The sequence below is a fragment of the Vicugna pacos genome, chromosome 2, assembly GCF_048564905.1.
Source record: "Vicugna pacos chromosome 2, VicPac4, whole genome shotgun sequence".
Lineage (NCBI taxonomy): Eukaryota > Metazoa > Chordata > Mammalia > Artiodactyla > Camelidae > Vicugna > Vicugna pacos.
Genome location: NC_132988.1, coordinates 56835893 through 56857554, shown reverse-complemented (window position 1 = coordinate 56857554; position 21662 = coordinate 56835893). Strand labels below are relative to the sequence as shown.

Genomic DNA, 21662 nt, shown 5'->3' with positions numbered 1-21662 from the left:
GCTGAAGTGCGGATCTCTGAACAGCAATTTTGACTTAAGGCCTTAATATATGTTGAAATGTTTTGCACAAGTATTATTATGATTGATGATATTGTTAAAATATTCAATCATATAATCACACTTTATTTATTGAACAGATTGTTATTTATTGCCTAATGTGTGACAAGCACTTTCCTTTGCATTGATTTTTTTTTATGAATATAACCAACAGAATCTCTTACATCATGGAATCTGTATTCTAGGGAGGAGAAGAAAACAAACAATAAATAGATATGTACTCTATCAGACGGTAATATTTACTATGCTAAAAAACAAGCCAGGGAAGGAAGAAGTGGTGTGGAGAAAGAGGCTGCAGTTTTAAATAGGGTGATAAAGAAAGGTCTCACTAGGGAAGTTATCATTTGAGCAAAGACTTAAAGCAGTTAAGAAAACCAGCCATGTGTTTGTCTAAGGGGGAGAGCATCCCGAGCAGAAGGGAGAACAAGATAAGATCCTTGAAGAGGGAACATGTGTTTTGTGTTCTAGGAACAATAAAGAGGTTGTGGGTAACTGGATGTTAATGAGGAAGACACCAAATAGTATAATCTGAGATCTGAAATTTTAACAAAGGATCCAATTACAGAAGGCTCTTTAAGCCCCTGGAAGGATTTTGACTATTTCTACAAATCTGTTTATATGCCTGCAATTCCTGGCTGCCTCTGACATTCCAGCTACTTTTCACAGCTACTTTTTGTCTTGCCCAATTGTTCCCAGAATATTTACGTTGGTTTCTCAGGTACGTGCTCTCGTTACTCTCCTGAAGTTTCTGTATATTTGATTTTGGTGGTGGGCATGAGGAACCTTTACTAGTTTGTCATCTTGTCGGAACCTTGAAGTATAAAATTGTTTTGAAATACAATTTGAGAAGTAAGTATTTCAGACTTTGAGAGGCTATTGAAGTTATTTTCCATACCTTCATATAATATGTAAGTTCTGAGGTTTTCCATCCTCTGTAAATAATATCTAACTACAAGAGGAAGCACATTACATTTTTGGACAATTTAATTAGAAGAAAAAAATTTCCTTAGATTAAGTTATACCTTTTAAAATAAATATACTCAATACATCTATAGACTCACATAGATTAAATACATAGTTTATATAATTATGACCAAGAAGGAACATGAAACATTACCACTGCTAATTCTTCAGGTTTTCAACTTTTGATAGATAACTTACTGATCATATAACTATGACTTGTTCAAGAGGTTAAGTGTCATCTCAGACTGACAAAAAATCAGGTATTCCCCTCAAATTCTAAGAGAACTTTAGCTAGAGAAATTTCTTCAGAATGTTAAGCAGCACCAAGGAAGATATGGCTGAAATTATATAAGGCGAAGTTAAAGTAAGGGGAAATAATAAAAGTTCAAGGTTTTTTAGCTATAAGTAGACACCTTAAAGAAAACAATTGCAGAGCAGATTTTAAGGAATGCTAAGTCCATGAATAGTCGATAATCTATTGCTAGTCCCCACTCCAGATCATAGGTGGCAGTGATGTTGCTTTTCTAGGAGCCATTCTGTGAGAACCAGGATTCTCAAAGGCAATTATTCTTAGGGTAATATATTACCTAGGTAATTACTCTTAGGATAGTATATTTTAGGTAGTTAGAAAAATGTCTTCAAATAGGGATCTAGGATTCTTGCAAGTTTTGGATTCTTTGTCTTATAGGGTCTCGACTGCATACAGGTACCAGGAGCTTAAGATGATACAAAAGCTCACTTGGTTCTTAACCCCTTGAACTCGAAATGGCATATATCCTACTTCTAGTCACTCTTTTGACCAAACCTAACTATAAAAGAAGCTAGAAAATATCAATGGAATTCCACATCCTAACACCAGGGATTCTGATTCAGTATATCTGAGGAGGCATGTTTGATTTTTAAATGCTCTGTCAGTAATTGAGTTGTTCATTAAGTTTCAGAATTCTGGTTCTACCACTATAGTTCAATACGAAATATTGAGTTTCTATTACAAGAAAGACACTATGCCAGACACTAGGGACTATTTACTTTGATGAAAAGTTAAACATTACCCCTATATTTCCGTCCAGGGTTTGGGGATGGGGGCAGCTTCAAGCCTAATGAGAAAAAGATAAACACAGGCCTTTGTGCTGGGTTAATTCTTTGGAATTGCTTTGAAACTCTGTCTCTACTTCCTCACCTCCCATTCACTCTTTAACCCATTTCAATTTGGCTTCCACTCTCACCAGTTTCATTGAAATTGATTTTATTAAAATAATTAATAATGTCTATGTTACCAAACACAGAATAAGGATACTCATTTTTCCTCATATGACTAATTTTTTGAGTAACATTTCATGTAGTTGACTGTTCCTAATTATTTGAAAAACTTTTCCTTTTTTTGCTTCTTTTAATGCTTTTATTTGATATTCCCTCTAGATCAATAATGGTACCTTCTAATCCACCCTGAATTGTGTTTCTTCTTCTAATTAAGACTAGATTGCTTCTTGGATTTGTTCTGGTTTCTCTTATCTCCATTTGCAGTACTTCCTTATGTGATCATGTCCAGTCTCAGGTCTTTAATTCCCAAAAGTATGTTGATGACTTTCAAATGTATGTCTCCTACTCAGACCTCTTTTTCTTAAGCTTCATTTCCACACATTCAATTGCCAACCTAATATCTCTACTTGCATTTTAATAGACATCTAAAACAGAACATATACAAAAAGGAACTTGTGATTTATATCCTATTACTCTGCCAGTTATCACTGCTTCTGCAAAATGGAACCTCCATTGACTCAGCGGTCAGGGGATTGGAAGTCTCTGTGGCTGAAGAACAGACGTAATGGAATGAGTCTTTAGGGTTCTAGAAAGACCGTGTAGAGAGTGAGCTATTAGATTTTAAGATATCTCATGTAGAGTATGTACAGGTGATGTCAGGGACTAGTTATTGGTCATAGGTGTAGTGGAAGTAAAGGACATTGGGATTAAGAAAGATAAAAACTGTGTTGTTAGTATGATTCGTAAGTAATCAACACGTATGTGTCATAATAAGTCATCAACATGTACCTATCAACGGTATCACTCAGAATGGTGGATTTGGGATAGAGAGTAAGATTCTGAACTTTATTGAATGAATTGATTGACTAGTGAGGAGGTGATCAATGACAATGGTGAGGAGGATAATAGGGTAGTATAGCCAGATGGATGGGTTTCAGAAGAGATTACTTTACTCTGTGGTGTACAAGTAATAGTTTGAAATTGTTTTAAGAAGTAAACAATGTTAACTCCCCATTTCTGGTTGCAGTAGATCCTGGTTTGTAAAAAAATAAATCTCTAGTTGAGCAGTGTCCTGTAGAGAAATCTAGGGTTTATTCAAAGGCAGCAATCTTCCATAAAGGAGTTGAAAATATTAATGGAATGCAATTACCATGGAATGATAATGGAGAACAATAATCATGTGTAGGTATGGAAGGCATTAGTCAAAGGAAAAAACAGGAAGAAAATGAGAAGATGATAATTGTTTAAATAGGCATACATTTTGGACAGTAACCAAATATACCAGAAGTTAGAATCATGATTAAATTAGCTGGCCTTAAAGTCTCATCAAGAATTTCACTGGCTTTCCAAGCTCCTTCCAAGCTCCAAGTAGAATCCTGGGATGAATTTCTAAATCATTTTGTGACTGAACCATTTTGTGACTTAATTTTTGTTTAAAATGGCCTCATAAAAAGATGTCTTATAGTTTCTCACATCTGATTGCCTGAAACTTGGCAAATTGACTCCTTAATAAAACAGACGCTATAAGGAAAACAGTACTTTTAAATATGAGGTACCATCTTCAGATAGGTATGCATACGTGAATTCTTGTAATCCTGATATTGATATACACTGAATACATTTTGTTTAAATTCTGGATCAAGGAAATGGTTTCAAACTACTTCTTCATTAAATCATGAACAATTTTTTAAAACACTGAAAATGTGAAAACATATGAACAATTTTTAAAAACACATTAAATTATAAAAGAAGATTTTAAAACACTGTTATATTTGTTCAACATAACAAACATCCATCTGCATACTCAGAAACCAGAATTCACAGATATATTTTGTAAATTTGTTTTAGAATTTATGTTAAATGAAGGAAAATTTGTTTACTTTTTTATTGGAAAACTATATTTGTTTAAAGTTTAATGTCAAGACTTAAGATATGAAATAACAGTAGATAATCTCTGGGGATCTACTTATGTTTTCTTTGTGCACTTTACCTAAGGGTCTTCATACATCAGCAGTGCAGTAGAATTCTTTCCAAACTTGACTTTTTTTTTTAACTTGGTCTCTGAGGTTAATTGCTTTATATCAAGTGTCAAAAATAAGCATTCTAACTGGATATATTTTGACTTTCTACATCACATCTGAAGAGGTTAATAAAAAGCCATAGTGTATTCTCTGTCATCTCCTTTAATATGGCCACAACTATATAAGTTACCAACTCCGCCCAGCTATTTTTTTTCTTTGAAAGAGGAATACTGCATACCATGTGATTGAGTCAAGTTGTTCAAAGAGATGAATTAAGGATTTAGTTTGAAGGCATTCATTATTGTCTCTTCTCTGCACATGTTATTCTAAAAGCAGAATGTTTGTCTCAGGAATGGACTAAAATTTTAATATAGATGCAGTTTATTAGAATAAGAACCATATAGATTTCTGAACCGAAAAGTTGAAGATTCAAGTTCTAGCTCATTTATTTCTATCTATGTGATTGGTTAATCCACTGAATTTTTCTGATTCTCAGTCTTCTCATCTATAAATGGGAATGAAGAGAGCTAACTAAGAGGAATTTCAACATTTAAAAGTATTACTGCTGTTTTCTTAAGAATGAAACTAACAATGGCAAGCATATACAACTTTGGCTATTTTTGTAAGATTTAAGATTACCTGACATGTTATCACTAAAAATAGTACTTGAAAGTTGAATTTTTGTAAGTATTTGACTTACAGATAGTCCTTGACTGATTATGATGCAGATCTTGATAGAAGAAAGCAATTGGGTACATTTTGCAACCACTTATATCTATTAAATACCTAAAAATATTGCCATACTTCTAAGGAAACTCACATCTTATTCACTGCTGTGTAGTCTACAGTTTTAATAGAATCATTGTTTTCTCACTGTTTGTAAAATATTTTGTAAGGCATCCTCCCTAACAACACCTGTAATGCAGCTCCCTAATATAGTTACTTACTCAGTATAAGAAACAGCACAAAACAGGCCATGTTGGGAAAATTTTTCAGTAGATTTCTATAAAATCTTTCATTGCGTTTGTTACATGTGCTTATGTAAAAAAGAAGATAAAATTACAGATGGGTTCAAAGTTTATCAAACCAGGAGGTGTGATATTTATATTAGTAGAGTACCCTTTTGCTACCTGAAATAATTCACATGATGCATTTTTTTCTTTAGAAATGAAGACCTCATCTTATAGGTCTAAAGTGCTTAATTTCAAATGACTTACCTAGTTAAGTTGACTCAGATTGGTAAATGATGTTTTTAAATCTAGAAGCAGAGTGAATTTTTATCTTATGTATAAAATTAAAATTTTTACTATGTGGAAGACAGGCTAAACTAAATTATTTGTCTCCAAAATGTGTTTTAATCTTTGAAGAGCATGCATAGTGTTCACACTACTTTTTTTCATACAGATATTTCTTTGACCTATAATTTTACTTATTGTACTATATACCAGTTCTCACACTTTTTAAATTGGTAACTGAAGGTGGTATTAAAAGATAGTGATTTGTTATAGGAGAGAAAAAAGCTGAATCTGTTCTGTTTCTAAAAATATCTGTAAGTCTTTCTAGTGAATGTATTTTTCAAGAAGCTATCTTCTTTTACTTTCTTATCTTTTTTTTTTTTTTTTTGAATGTGCATCATTTCAGTTTGGAAAGTGTTTGAATTGCTGTGAAGTGTATAAAAAAAGTCTCTTTTCATAAACCAGTTATTTCTATTTTTTTCATAGTATTTAAGTTTGTAATAATAGGACATAGCTTCAATTAAATGCGTGATGTGTAGAAAGGGCCTGAAACACAGGATGTAAAGCTCTGGATAACTTCATAGAGTCAATATGAAAATATGAAAAAAAAATTAAAGAATTAACCAGTGTCATTTTTTTTCTAATTTTTTAAAACAATGATAGCATACTCATGAGAAATTTACCATCTTACCCATTATTTAGTATGTAGTTTGACAGTATTAAATATATTCATAATATTGTACTACCATCACCACCACCCATTTCCAAAACTCTTTTCATCTTGTAAAACTGAGATCCTACACCCATTAAACAAAACTCCTTACTCCCCTCTCTTTGCAGCCTCAGGCCATCACCATGTTACTTTCTGTCTATGATTTTGACTGCTTTAAGTACTTCGTGTAAGTGGATTCATTTAGTATTTGTCTTATTGTGATTGGCTTGTTTTCATTTAGCATAATGTCTTCAAGGTTCATTCATGTCACAGTATATGTCGGCATTTCCTTTCTTCTTAAGAATGAATAATATTCCATTGTATGTATTTACTCCATTTTGCTTATCCTTTCATCCATCAATGAACATTTGGGTTTCTTGCATACTTCAGCTATGAGAATAATACAGCTATGACCATGGGTGTAACAAATGTCTGTTCAAGACCAATTTTTTTCAGTTTTAGGGGGTATATACTAAAAAGTGGAATTTCTGGAACACATGGTAAGTCTATGTTTAATTTTTTGAAGACTGCCATGTTGTTTTTCAAAGCAGATGTACCAGTTTTCATTTCCACCAATGTGTCCTCAAGGGTTCCAATTTTTCTACATCCTTGCTAACATTTATTTAATTTTTTTTTAATAGTGGCCATCTTAATGAGTGCAAGGTGTTACCTCATTGTTGTTTGATTTGCATTTTCCTGATGGTTAGTAATCTTGAGGGTGTTTTCATTTATCTATTGGCTACTTATATATCTTCTTTAGAGAAATGTCTCTTTCAGTTCTCTGCCAGTTTTTGAATCCGTTTTTTTGTTTTGTTTTGTTTTGTTTTGTTTTAGCTTTAGAAGTTCTCCATATATTTGGGTATTAAACTCTCATCAGATATATGATTTATTTACAGATATTTTCTCCTGAAGTGAATCTATTGTAGACATTATATATTTGGATCATGTTTTTTCAGCCATTCTGTCAACCTCTGTCTTTCAATTGGAGAGCTTATTCCTTTTAGATTTAAAGTAGTTACTGATAAAGAGGGACTTTTGTCATTTTGCTGTTTGTTTTCCATATGTCTTCTAGCTTCACTGTCTCTCATTTCCTGGATTACTGTTTTCTCTTTTACTTAATTGGTTTTTTGCAGTGAAACATTTAAATTCATTTATCATTCCCTTTTGTGTATATCTATAGCTATTTTCTTTGTAGTAATCATGGGGATTGAATTTGATATCCTAAAGTTATAACACTCTAGTTTAAACTTATGCCAACTTAACTTCAATAACATACAAAAACTCAGTTCCTTTACACCTTCATCCTCAGCCCTTTCAGTTGTTGATGTATCAAAATTACATCTATATACATTGTGTGCCCCAAAATATAAATTTAAATGTATTAGTCTCTTAAATTATGAGGAAAATAAAATGTGCAATTACAAACCATTGTTACAATCAATAATACTCATTTTTAGACTAATGACTGTATTTTAAATGAAGTATTAGAGTCTTATATAGAAAATGGAATTACAAAGTGTCATTACAATAATACTGACTTTTACAATTGCTTACGTACTTACCTTTACGAGATCTTTATTTCTTTGTGTGGCTTTGAGTTACTGTCCTTTGAGTTAATGTCCTTTTGTTTCAACCTACAGGACTCTCTCTAGCAATTCTTGCAGGACAGGCCCAATAAAATGAATGCTCTCAACTTTTATTTATCTGACTATATCTTAATTTCTCCCTTAGTTTCACTCACTGCCTCTGGCCTCCAAAATATCTAATGAGAAATTTGCTGATAATCTTATTGGGGATCCCTTGTATATGATAAGTGCCTTTTCTCTTGCAGCCTTCAAGATTCTCTCTTTCTCTTTGTCTTTAGACAGCTTGCTTATGCTGTGTCTCAGCGTGGGTTTCTTTGAGTTCTTCCTATTTGAATGTTCATATACCAGCTATTTATATCCATGTCTTTCACTAAGTTTGGAGTTTTTTTGCCATTATGTCTTCAGATATTCTTTCTGATCCTTTCTTTCTCTCTTCTCCTGAGATACAGGCCTTTAAACTCGATTCACTTTTCTTCAATCTTTTTTCTTTCTCTTCTTCCAACTCAATAATTTCCATTGTTCCCTCTTCAAGTTTACTGATTGTTTCTTCTGCCTCCTCTTTGAATCCTTCTAGTAAATTTTGCATTTCTGTTATTGTACTTTTCAGTTCCAGAATTCCTTTGTGGTTTCTTTTTAGGGTTTTTTATACTTTCATTGTTATTTCCATTTTGTTCATCCATTTTTTTCTTGATTTTCTCCACACCTTTCTTCAGTTCTTTGGTTGTCTTCAATGCAGTTGTTTTTAAAATCTTTGTCTAATACACATTCTACTTGCTCTTTTAAGGGGCAGTTTCTGTTATTTTTTTTCCCCTAATTTTTTCCCCTTTAGATGTGCCATACTTTCCAGTTTCTTAGTATGTCTTGTGATTTTTTTTTGTTGAAGACTGGACATTTGAATCTAAAAAATACAAGATTTCTGAAAGTCAGATTCAGATTCTTCCCCTTCTCTCAGATTTGCTGGGTTTATTTATCTATTTATTATTATTATTATTATTATCATTATTACTACTACTACTACTACTACTACTGCTACTACTACTACTTATTCTTGTAGGCTGTCTCAGCCTGCAGTGTAAAGCTAAGGCCTTTTCAGGTCTTTCCTGAGCCTGCACCTTTCTTTAGGCATGTACAGTGACATTTCATTTCCCTGTGTACATAGTTGCATTTGAATGCCCTGATGGTAATGTCTGGCTTCCAAAAACAGAAAAATGGGGTAGGTAGAAGATTGTGACCCTATTTAAACCCTCTGGCAGACACTTCAGCCAGACAGGGAGGGGCTTGCAACAGTGGACTGAGGTGCAACAACAGTGGCTACCTCTTAGATCAGAAGTGGCAATCAGACATCAGGGCACAGAACTCAGACATTTGGAGGACAGGATCCTATTGGCCCACCCTGGCTCCCACAAGCTGTGTGCAAGGTGCCCCTGGGAAGACTTACAGCTTCCTGCTACATAGCTGAGGGGTGGAGAATGGGTGGCTGATAACTGTGCTATGGGATGAAATTGACTGAAATTAAGCCTTTTCCTGGGAGTTACAATCCTTCAATATACTCCGGCATTCCAAAATTGTTTTGTTAGGTAGAATCTAATCTTCTAATTGTTGTCTAGGTGGGGAAACAGATTTCACATGCATCCTGCTTCATCATCTGCACAGAATTACTGTAAATAGTGCCATTTTTAATAAGAAAAATCCAGATTATTGATCTTTCAATATCTAGTACCCTTAAAAAATTGAAAATAATTCTTATTAGAACAACTGATTTGGAATGTTTACTCCCCAAATACCAAATTTATATAAAATGCATAAGTAATTAAAAGAGGATATGTTCCAACATAAAATGATTATTTTAAAGATTAACCTCCTATTATCCTCCACATGGAAAAGTCAGATTTTCTGCTCTGTAAGCAACATGCATTTTCTTTTATCACACAGACTTTTGTAAAACCTACAGTAAAGTTAAATGCCTAGGTGACAGTATTATCAATTTAAATGTGCTTTGAGTTTCTGGATGATTTTAGAATAATTCCAAATGAAATGTGAATTCAAATGTTATTGGAGAGTAGGGCTGAGAAAAAGGACCTGTGTTAGAATGAAGATTCCCTTCATGAATTTGGCTTAGCTCACACTGTGATGGAGTGTCACATTCCAACATAAATGCCCTCCCCTGAAATTTCTGGAGACAGTCATTGAAAATTTGTCTGCTTGGTCTATGATTTGCCCTTCTTATTTTAAGTCATTCTATCATAATATGTTGAGTAAAGCTGATAATTTGAGGTATCTGCAATATAAAATTATATCTAAATTACAATATACCTTTAAGTATTTATCATTTTAATTATCTGTGAGGAGTTTTATCTCTTTCCAATTATATCTTGCTATACTGTATCATAACTAATTCTGTCTGTGATCTTGGCAGTATTGTCTTTGAACTTGATTATCTGTCTTTAAAACAAGAATGATGCTTGCCTGTAAACTAAGTAATTATGGTAAATGAATTGGGAGTTAATAGTATAATGTACTTTGAACTCTGAGAACAAAATGCTAAGTAAGTATTAGATGTTGAAAGATAATGAACCAGTTAGTTTCTATACCTGGTCACAATTTGAATATTACAGACCTAGGTAAATTAGTAAAAGTCTTTAATATATAAAGTCAATGACTTTGTCATTGTTGTTCTATTAGGACCATTAATCACTAAAGTAGAAAAAAATTCTAACTTCTTAAAAAAATGAAAGGCTAGAGATTTATTCTGAACCCTGAATTTAAGAATATATCAAAGTGTATACATTATTGGAACTTTCTGTCTCCTAAAGTAAAGGAAATAAAAGCAAAAATAAACAAATGAGACCTAATTAAACTTAAAAGCTTTTTCACAGCAAAGGAAACCATCAACAAAATGGAAAGACAACCTACTTGGGAGGAGGGGGTTGGGTGGATATAGCTCAGTGGTAGATCACATGCTTAGCATACATGAGATCCTAAGTTCAAACCCCAGTAACTCCATTAAAAAAAAAAAAAAGCTAACCTAATGAATGGGAGAAAAATATTTGCAAATGATATGACTGATGAGCAGTTAATATTCGACCTGTATAAACAGCTCATACAACTCAACATCAAAAACAAACAAACAAACAAACAAGTCTATTGAAAAATGAACAGAAGACCTGAATTGACATTTTTCCAAAGAAGACATTCATATGGCCAACAGGCACATTAAATGATGCTCAGCATCTCTAATCATTAGGGAAATACAAATCAAAACCACAATGAGATATCACCTCACATCTGCCAAAATGACTATCATCCAAAAGAACACAAATAATAAATGTTGGTGAGGTTGTGGAGAAAAGGGAGCTCTCATACACTGTTGGTGGGAATGTAAATTGGTGCAGTCACTGTGGAAAGCAGTATGGAGGTTTCTCAAAAAAACTAAAAATAGAACTACCATATGACCCAGCAATTCCATTCCTGGGTGTATATCCAAAAAAACCCAAAAACATTAATTCACAAAGATGCATTTACTCCAATGTTCATAGCCACATTATTCACAATTGCTAAGGTATGGAAGCAACCAAAATTTCTATCAACAGATGAATGGATAAAGAGGTATAGTGTATATATACATAATGGAATACCACTTAGCCACTGAAAGAATGAAATACTGCTATTTGCAGCAACATGCATGGATGGACTTGGAATACATTATGCTAAGTGAAATAATTCAGAAAAAGACACATACTGTATGATATCACTTACATGGGAATCTGAAAAGTACAACAAACTTGTGAGTATAACAAAAAAGAAGCAGAGTCACAGATATAGAGAACAAACTAATGTTTGCCATTGGGGAGGAGGGGTAAAATAAAAGGGTGAGGGAGTGGGAGGCACAAACTTAGGTGTTAGATAGGCTCAAGACTGTATTGTACAACACAGGAATATAACCAGTATTTTCTAATAACTGTAAATGGAAAGTAACCTTTAAAAATTTCATAAAAATAAAAAATGAAGCATTGTGGAGTTGCAAAAAAGAGAAAATATATCAAAATGCATACGTTATTGGAACTCACTTAATATTTTTCTAAATTAACTGCAAAAATTGTGATTTAACATGTTTCAAAAATTTACCTCAGCTTAATTCTTTGTATATATTAGATAATTATTCCAAAAGCATACTTAAAGTTTAAGAAAAAAATTTATAAATTCTTGGACAAAACTACTGTATAGTGTATATAGTTTGAGTCATTGGGATAATAGTGTATTTACAAAAATAAAAAATTATTTAAAAACTTTTGTAAATTAGACCCAGTTGATAAAAATTTCTCAAACAAAAAATTAAAACCTATTTGAGAATTTTAACATACAAATAAAATTGCATTTTGATAATTATGAAAATAAAACATCCATTTCACTTGGTAATATGGAAATTCATTATAATGAATGTATTGTCATATATTAAGTGCAAGGGCTTTGGGGAGTTTGCCTTGAAAGTGAGAGTTGTGAATTTTGCCACAGTCATTATTAGCTTCAAGTCTCAGGGAAGTTACTTGCCCTGAGCCTCATTTCCATCAAAGGGTAAAACTAAATGATAAAATGCCAGTGAACGACTTACTACAATGCTTATTACTAACAAATGTTAATTACTTTCATTACTATTATTTCAGTTATTAAAAACTTGAGAGTTAACACAAAAGATTGTCTATAATTCATATTATTGACTAATTGTCACGTCTTGTTGTATAGCTAGCATATCCTTTACAATTAGAGTTATTGTTTTTATTTACATCCTTAGAGTGGTTGTGAAAGGTAAGATAAGGTGAACCCAGGAAAATATACCTCTGGTTGAAAGGAAAAAGAGTTCTAAAAACCCTACTTCTTGCCTGCGAAAAAATTAATGAAGGATATAATCGGAGAATTTCTGTTGAATGAGAAGAGACTGATGAATATATCTGTTATACATAATTCATGGAGGATATCTTAATATTATCTAGGCAGATTATATATGTATACACACACACTCACACATGTGTAAACACACACATACAGACATGATGCCTTTATTTTGATAATTTCCCCTTAAATATTAGCTAGTCTGTATGCTCAGGTGAAGATGCAAACAGTATAGGAAATGCTAAGTTCGTTTGTTCACAATTCTGCTTAATTTTTCTGCTGTCTAGTAGTTTTGAACATGTTCACATTTTTCTTCTTTTGAAAAATGAAATAAAGGAGAAATCTGATTTTTACAGTATTGTCTGTATTACTTACCCTCCTTTTCACATATTTGCACAATTTCCACTGACATTGGTGGGAATACCATGAGTAGACATAAAAAGGTTATAGCTTTCTTGATTTGGGTATCTGTGCACAGTGCAATTAAAATATGTGCATATTGCGCTGTTAGAATTAAATTTAAAAACCTACTAATGAATAGTAGCATCTAAAACAGTGAAAATATGTGATGATTTAACAATTCTGAATAGCTCTTCAGAACTGCAAATCCATATGTGACCAATAAATTGTCTCAAAGCACAGAGTTGTGCCATTAAAAAATTTTTAACCTGCAAAGTGAAATTGCAGATGCTTCTAAGGCAAAGGGGAATAAATTGTATGTGGAAGTCTTATGTTCAGGTTTTTACTATAATTCTTCAATTTTAAATATTTCATGGCTTATAGTAAATGAATTTGATATGCTAATCACCAGAGTAGTACTCATTATCAAATACACATGTATGTGCGTGTGTGTATATATATCCTCTACTATTGTTACCAGGAACAGGGGAATAAAAGTTACTTTGGTTCTTAGTCACCCCAAAAAATGAATTTTTAACGAGAGACAGAAAGCGTGATATAAACAGAAGATTTTATTAGTGAAGTAAAAAGGTAGTAAAATATAGTACACCCCTCAGAATTGGGGGCGGGCCAATCCAAGAGAGGAAAAATGGCACTGCTCTTTTTTTCTCCTATTTTTATATCCTGGCTTAGGGGGCATTTTTGTGATTGATTGATTTACTGCTCAAGTTCTTTGTGCTCAGGCATACCCATTCCTTTTGTGCATGTTCTTACCCATGATACACACAGAGAAACCTAGAGGAAGGGGCTCAAACTGCAATGCTAATTACATTATAATGAGCATTGGGTCAAGTTAAGCTGGGTCTTTCTCTCTATTGTGCAGCCGCAGTGTTCAATTCTAGCCAGCTTCTTTGCTGGCCTTCATTTAGAGAAAGTAAAAATTTTTGGAGTCTCTTATCCTGAGCGCAGGTGTACTGTTATTTTCTGGGTTGCTCCTTCCGTCTTTGTCTCCCCTTGCCTGCTGCTCATTTCTATCTAACTGCCTAACACTATTACCAGTTATTTAATATATATCAAATATACATGTAGTAGTACTAGTTTTTGTCACACATATGTATATATGAATGACATAATGTATTTATGTATGTAATATATATGCACACATACTTGGAGTAAATGCTTGAAATGAAAAAAAATTATAATATGGAAGAAATAGTTACAAACTTGAAACCAGAAAACTTAAATTCCTACTCCACCCATTCTAACTTTTGGCTGTGTGATTTTGGTTAAATTACTTAAAATCTTTTCACTACAATTTCTGAAAAATGAGAATTTTTTTATACCATCCTTAACGTTTCTTTTAGCTATGAGATTATGAAATCCATAATTGCTATTTCTGTTATAGTCTTATGAATTCTGCTAGAGATTGATTAAATATGTAATGAATTTTAACTGTCCTGTCAGCAACTCATCTGTGAAGAAACAAAACGGCTTGGCTTTGATGATTGTCTCTGTGTTGATGGAAGGTTAGCTGGATAGATGGATGGATGAAAGGGTGGATGCATGAAGACGTGGAAGGAAAGGGAAAAAAGAGAGGAAAAATGCACAGAGAGGATAAGAGAGTTAACTGTTGCTTAAAAGAAAAATATTCACTGCATATAGCAACTTTGAAAAGTTTATCTTTTTAAGAATATGTGTTGTAAAGAATTTCTATTAGGCAAAATTAAATGAGTAAAGAATTTGAACTTTGTGGCTAAAAAAATTGGTTACTTTGATTTTCTTTGGAACTCTGAAATCTCACCATATGTTTATGGGCTATTTCATATATGTCTTTTTAGATAAGATTTTAAGCATACAATGATTGTGTAAGGATAATTTAGATGTGTCGACACTTGTTTTCAATTTTTAGAATTACTTATTTTAGAAGCTACTTGGTATGTTACATAAACTGAGATATGCAAATCGTTCAATAATTTTATCCACTCTGTATGTGGAAAAGTTTCTTCTGTTATCAATCCCTTTGATCGGGTGAATCCCAGCTAGGTCCTTTCCTTACCAGGTACGGCTCACAGCAATGGAAGGAGGCCAGGTTCTGTAGAGCAGAGCAAACTTTATTCCTGGATCAAGGAACGGAGAAGGGAGAGCATTAGGACTCCTTCTCCGCGCGGGAAGGGGAGTGGAGAACTTTAAGGGGTGAGAAGTGGGTATGCCTGTCAGAATTCAGGGAAAGCGGCATAACCAGCCGGGCTTGCGCAGGCCTTTGGGCTCCTTTGCGCAGGACACTAATTCTGCCCAGCAAAGTGTAAGTCATCCGTTAGGGAGGAGAACCTACCGTGGTAATGAAGCAAAGGCAACCTTCAGACACTTTGGGTCTTATCTGCGCAGGCGCTGCTGCCATGGTCCGGCTGGAACCAGTTCAGGGCACTTGACCGTCGCCATCTTGGACCTTTCTGCTCCGAACAGTTCTGCGGTTTTGCAGGTGCGGCGTCTGCCTTAGTTTCTGTGAGGCAGGCGCAACTGCGGGCGTCGACGAGCAGACGTGGTGTGGGAAAAAAGAAAGTAGGTTAGCCTCTGTGCAATTTTCGGCCTCTTCTGGTGACGTTTTAAGACATATCAAAACCTTTCTCAATATTTTTAGAGGAAATTCTGAGCTAGGTGAATATATTTTCTTTCCTCTCCTACCTTCCCAGCCAGTGTTTCTTTCCTCTACTTGTTTCTTATATATAAGAGAAAAAGAATTCAAACATTCAAATTAAAAATACAGGTATATGATTAATACCTTGCTGAAAAATTTGGGTCTTCTGGAGTCCTGAAAAATGCCTGTGATAATATATTCATATGTGGGTACATTTATAATTCTTCTTTTGTTCTAATTTAGGATTAGATGTAACATAGTTTTACTTCTATATTTGAAATTGAATTTAGGAATCCTGTTTTATAAGGTTATGCCTAACTAATATAAGGGAAGTTTATTACTGTTTCTTGAGTATTTAATATATTCATCCTCCATTATAAACATTCTAACAATAAGAATAATTTCTATGGCCCAGGAAATTATATTTTGCTAAGGAGACAAGGTGTACATCATCATGAATAAAAAACGTGAAGGTAGAAAATCTTAAAATGTTTTTGAGAGTTATGGAGATGGTCGGTTTTATTTATCAGGCATATTTATCAGACATGTTTTATTTATGAGGCATATTTGCAAATATGAATTTGTACAAAACGATTTTATGATCTAAAATGTTAACTTGTATATGTGACCCTTTACAACAATTAAAAAATTAAGACCTCAACATATATTCAATATTACTATAAACTATAATTCTGTCTCTTAAGATGTAAGAAGGAAAGTAAGCATGATGTATTTTTTATTTAAAAACTTGTATGTAGACACACTTGTATATGTCACTCTCTGTGTAAGGATAAACAAAGCCACTTTTCCCCTCCTATGGAAGGAGGAGACCATCGATCTGTAATATTGGAAATGACCAATTACAAATTGGTGTAACAGAGATATTTAGAAGGTATTCTTTTCTGCTTGTTTCTTGGGTTATTCTTCCCTCTGGTTTGGCCAATGTGAAGTGTAAATAAAGAGTAATCTGTTAATCAAACACCGTGTGTGTGTGTGTGTGTGTGTGTGTGTATACATGTGTAAGTGATGAAATAATTATTCCATTTTGACAATGAGTTGCAACTACTTTCAACTTCAGGTTTTAAAATAAAACTGACAACGCTAATGAAAATAGCTGGGAAAGAAATAGATGTGTCATCATGTTAGCTATGTAGTTTTGAATGCTGCATTTGATTAACTGTACATGGTTTAAAAAAGTAAATCTAGGATGTGATGTTAGATTAGACTCGTAATTTGTGTGTATTAGTACAAAGGATAAAGAGGTATCATTGCTATACTATTGAAAATACATGACATAAGAAAGGACTATCTTTCCTAAGATTCTTCAAGTGGAAATTACCAATTGTTTGCAAAATACTTGTGTTTGATACAAAATGCTGTATGTGCTTTTTTTGGTAAAAAGCCAAATTTTTTTTGTTTTTGTTTTGTTTTTTTGAGAGTAATTTTTTTTATTTTTTATTTTTTTAACATTTTTTATTGATTTATAATCATTTTACAATGTTGTGTCAAATTCCAGTGTTCAGCACAATTTTTCAGTCATTCATGGACATATACATACTCATTGTCACATTTTTTTCTCTGTGAGTTATCATAACATTTTGTGTATATTTCCCTGTGCTATACAGTGTAATCTCGTTTATCTATTCTACAATTTTAAAATCCCAGTCTATCCCTTCCCACCCTCCACCCCCCTGGTAACCACAAGTCTGTATTCTCTGTCTGTGAGTCTATTTCTGTCCTTTATTTATGCTTTGTTTTTGTTTGTTTGTTTGTTTTTGTTTTTGTTTTTTAGATTCCACATATGAGCGATCTCATATGGTATTTTTCTTTCTCTTTCTGGCTTACTTCACTTAGAATGACATTCTCCAGGAGCATCCATGTTGCTGCAAATGGCATTATGTTGTCAGTTTTTATGGCTGAGTAGTATTCCATTGTATAAATATACCACCTCTTCTTTATCCAGTCACCTGTTGATGGACATTTAGGCTGCTTCCATGTTTTGGCTATTGTAAATAGTGCTGCTATGAACATTGGGGTGCAGGTGTCATCCTGAAGTAGATTTCCTTCTGGATACAAGCCCAGGAGTGGGATTCCTGGGTCATATGGTAAGTCTATTCCTAGTCTTTTGAGGAATCTCCATACTGTTTTCCATAGTGGCTGCACCAAACTGCATTCCCACCAGCCGTGTAGGAGGGCTCCCCTTTCCCCACAGCCTCTGCAGCATTTGTCATTTGTGGATTTTTGAATGACGGCCATTCTGACTGGTGTGAGGTGATACCTCATTGTAGTTTTGATTTGCATTTCTCTGATAATTAGTGATATTGAGCATTTTTTCATGTGCTTTTTGATCATTTGTATGTCTTCCTTGGAGAATTGCTTGTTTAGGTCTTCTGCCCATTTTTGGATTGGGTTGTTTATTTTTTTTCTTATTAAGTCGTATGAGCTGCTTATATATTCTGGAGATCAAGCCTTTGTTGGTTTCATCTTTAGCAAAAATTTTCTCCCATTCCGTAGGTTTTCTTCTTGTTTTACTTCTTGTTTCCTTTGCTCTGCAGAAGCTTGTAAGTTTCATTAGGTCCCATTTGTTTATTCTTGTTTTTATTTCTTCTAGGAGAAAATTTTTGAAATGTATGTCAGATAATGTTTTGCCTATGTTTTCCTCTAGGAGGTTTATTGTATCTTGTCTTAGGTTTAAGTCTTTAATCCATTTTGAGTTGATTTTTGTATATGGTGTAAGGGTGTGTTCTAGCTTCATTGTTTTACATGCTGCTGTCCAGTTTTCCCAACACCATTTGCTGAAGAGACTGTCTTTATTCCATTGCCTCCTTTGTCGAAGATGAGTTGACCAAAAGTTTGTGGGTTCATTTCTGGGCTCTCTGTTCTGTTCCATTGGTCTATATGTCTGTTTTGGTACCAATACCATGCTGTCTTGATGACTGTAGCTCTATAGAATTGTCTGAAGTCTGGGAGAGTTATTCCTCCAGCCTCTTTCTTTCTCTTCTGTAATGCTTTGGCAATTCTAGGTCTTTGATAGTTCCATATAAATTTTATTATGATTTGTTCTAGTTCTGTGAAATATGTCCTGGGTAATTTGATAGGGATTGCATTAAATCTGTAGATTGCCTTGGGCAGTGTGATCATTTTAGCAATATTGATTCTTCCAATCCAAGAGCATGGAATATCTTTCCATTTTTTAAAGTCTTCTTTAATTTCCTTCATCAATGGTTTATAGTTTTCTGTGTATAATTCTTTCACCTCCTTGGTTAGATTTATTCCCAGATATTTTATTACTTTGGGTGCTATTTTAAAGGGAATTCTTTCTTTACTTTCTTTTTCTGTTGATTTATCGTTAGTGTAAAGAAATGCAACTGATTTTTGAACGTTGATTTTGTAACCTGCAACTTTGCTGAATTCTTCAATCAGCTCTAGTAGCTTTTGTGTGGACCTTTTAGGGTTTTCTAAATATAGTAACATGTCATCAGCATATAATGACACCTCTTCTTTTCCAATTTGGATCCCTTTTATTTCTTTCTCTTGCCTGACTGCTGTGGCTAGGACTTCCAGGACTATGTTGAATAGGAGTGGTGATAGTGGGCATCCTTGTCTTGTCCCAGATTTTAGTGGGAAGCTTTTGAGTTTTTCACCGTTGAGTACTATGCTGGCTGTAGGTTTGTCATATATAGCTTTTATTATGTTGAGATATGTTCCCTCTATACCCACTTTGGCGAGAGTTTTTATCATAAATGGATGTTGAATTTTATCAAATGCTTTTTCTGCATCGATTGAGATGATCATGTGGTTTTGATCCTTTCTCTTGTTGATGTGGGTAAAAAGCCAAGTTTAAGATGAGATTTTACAGCTGAAAATAAAAAGTAAATAAATAACTGGATTTGAAATATTTGCTAGGATTTCCTGTTCTTTGGTTATGCCATATGCAGTAAGACGAATTGTTACTTTTGTGTACTTCTTTGTTATTTGCAGAAGATGAACTACTTCTTTTGTGCATTTCCTTTCTTTACTTCTTTTTTTTTTCATTACTTCTTAATTCAGCACAGAATTGACTAATTTGCCATCACTTTGGCAGGTTTCTGCCATTTATTAAGCCAGGTTTAATTTTTAAGGCAATTTTAAGTGTTCTGTCAGGTAATAGTAAAACGCTTCCATTAAAAATGTATTACCAATACTAAGCAGAAGTCAATAGCATCACCCACTATTAAACAAGTTTGATTAGAAATGCTTCTTTTAACACACTCATTTAGAATCCATGACAAGCTGAAGCATCTCTATATAAACATACATCACTTCTTTGTGAATAGACATTTAGATTATCTGGCTTAAAAAGAATAGGTTATTTCAGCTCCAATTATAGCACGTTTATATTACACTTCATAACAAACTGCTAAAGAAATAAATGTGTGTTTCCAAGTCTGATAATATTAAGTTTCAGTGTAGTGATTAACCTATAAATTCTCATAAATATTATCACAAATTAAAACGAGTCTTTACGAATGTGGATTCAAATTAGCAAAATAAATCTAAAATGTATGGCGTAAATATTTTGATAAAATCTTAGCTTATAAAGTAGATTTCTGTCTGATTCAAAAGTGACAGGTCAAAATTAATATATATTGTAGATATCTCGTTACATCAATAAAATATCTATTCTGGCTAACAGCTACATACTAATATAAGTGCTAAATTTATATCTCAGTTTTAAAAAAATCTTCACCCTTTTCTCATATTCTTAACTATGTCGGGTATTCATAGTCAGGAAATGGAAAGGAAGGGTTCAAAGAGACTGGTGAAAGTAGTCTGTAATCCATGCAAGTATAGAAGGGCAGTTGTAAGAGAAAACCAAGTTGACACAGTAGTCCTATTAGACACTCTGCCTTCTCTAGCAAAAATTAATCATTGCCTTCCCATGGTGAAGCCAGTTAGGGTGGAGAGGTCAAAAGCAATATGCCACACTTGTCAGAAATGGACATAGTTTCATCCTTGTATTATCATGTATTGACTCTAATAATGCATGTTTAATGTCATGAATTGTCTGTATTTCACTAGAGGACTAGGGGTGTCTGCCACAGAAACATTAAATCAGCTAAATTGATAGATGTAAAGTGTGTCTGCTTCTAGTTATAAGTATATGTGTATGTGTAAACATATATACACATTTGTATATGCATATTTAATGTGTTTATCTCTTCATATATGTGTATATAACACCTGTATTATATTTAAAAATAGAAAAAGTCATTTTATATACATACAATTTTATTTTTACATTCACACACTTGAATGAGTATTATAGTCAAGAAATATATATTACATGTATATGTATGTGGATATGTTTATATGCAGTTATTCCTTTATCGTGTTATTAACCCTTAGGTGTATGTTTTTTTTGTGTCAATAGGAAATTCATTAGGTTTACTTAAAAATACAAAAAGTAGATTGGCCCAATTATTTATGATTAAAAAGTAAAGAATTAAAAAATGTATGCCTGTTTACAACTGGAGGAATGAGAATAAACACAAATAAGTATGCACGGCCAGAAAGAATCCCCAGCTATGTGATAAAATCAAGATCCCCATTAAAATACTTTTGTTTCTTATGGGTATAATCCTGGAAGGCAGCATTTCATAGTGATGTAGAGCAAGGATGTTGGAGTCAAGGAGGCAAGAGCTCTGGCCCTTGATGTGGGACATTAGGCATATGTCTTGCATGCAATCCTAATTTTTAAATCTGTATGTGTGTGAAGTAGTATATGTATCACATAATTGTTTTAAGGGTTAAATTAGATATTGTAATGTGAAAAAATTAATGGAAAATGTTAAGCTTTGTTTGGATTACATTACAGTATTAAAAAATACACTAGCTTTAACTGAGACATATTTAACTACCACAATT

At 33.3% G+C, this 21662-nt stretch overlaps 1 protein-coding gene across 1 annotated transcript in view; it reads left to right on the top strand.

Moving 5' to 3' along the window:
- The window catches only part of GRID2 (glutamate ionotropic receptor delta type subunit 2), a 1264409-nt gene that overhangs the window by 240806 nt on the left and 1001941 nt on the right, over positions 1-21662 (top strand). The window lies entirely within an intron of this gene.